Raw genomic sequence first — 545 nt, 5'->3', positions numbered from 1 at the left:
CGAAAGTCAAGTAAAAGACCGCTTCTTAAACCAGAGAAGGTGAACATGCTGGTATTCTTGGGGGGAAAAAAACATGCAAGCACTGTCACCGTTAGTTTTACTTTTCTTTTGGTTTTCATTTTTGAAAAACTTGTTATCTTTGCTGTTTACCACACATTACGCTATGGAGGCTCCTTTTATTTATTTATTTATTTGATTCCTCAGTGTTTGCTAAACGTCCTGTAAATTATTAGTCGGTATATAATACAGCATGGGTGTGCCATGCCTCATCTTATTTGTTTTTGTTAATACACGTTTTGTAAGCTAGTGTGTCATTGTATCTTACTGATTTATTGTTGTTGAGCTTTTTAATGAAGAATAACAAAGAATCCATCTTTTGTTTTAGTCTTTAAAAAAATGTAAAGGTGTGTAGATGTATTTAAGCAAAACAGTGACAACAAGATTGCGAATTCGAAAGTGAAAGCATCCGAAGCCCGCGGCTTAACACAGCAAAAGAGAAACTCCCATTCACAATTTAAATCACAAATAATACTACTGATGATAAA

General features: G+C 33.9%; 1 protein-coding gene across 3 annotated transcripts in view; it reads left to right on the top strand.

Moving 5' to 3' along the window:
• The window catches only part of LOC107687357 (tubulin-folding cofactor B-like), a 10,661-nt gene that overhangs the window by 8,343 nt on the left and 1,773 nt on the right, over positions 1-545 (top strand). The gene's annotated exons all lie outside the window — the stretch shown is intronic.

The sequence above is a fragment of the Sinocyclocheilus anshuiensis genome, unplaced genomic scaffold (assembly GCF_001515605.1).
Source record: "Sinocyclocheilus anshuiensis isolate Anshui unplaced genomic scaffold, SAMN03320099.WGS_v1.1 scaffold3378, whole genome shotgun sequence".
Lineage (NCBI taxonomy): Eukaryota > Metazoa > Chordata > Actinopteri > Cypriniformes > Cyprinidae > Sinocyclocheilus > Sinocyclocheilus anshuiensis.
This window is presented reverse-complemented; position numbering and strand designations above follow the sequence as displayed.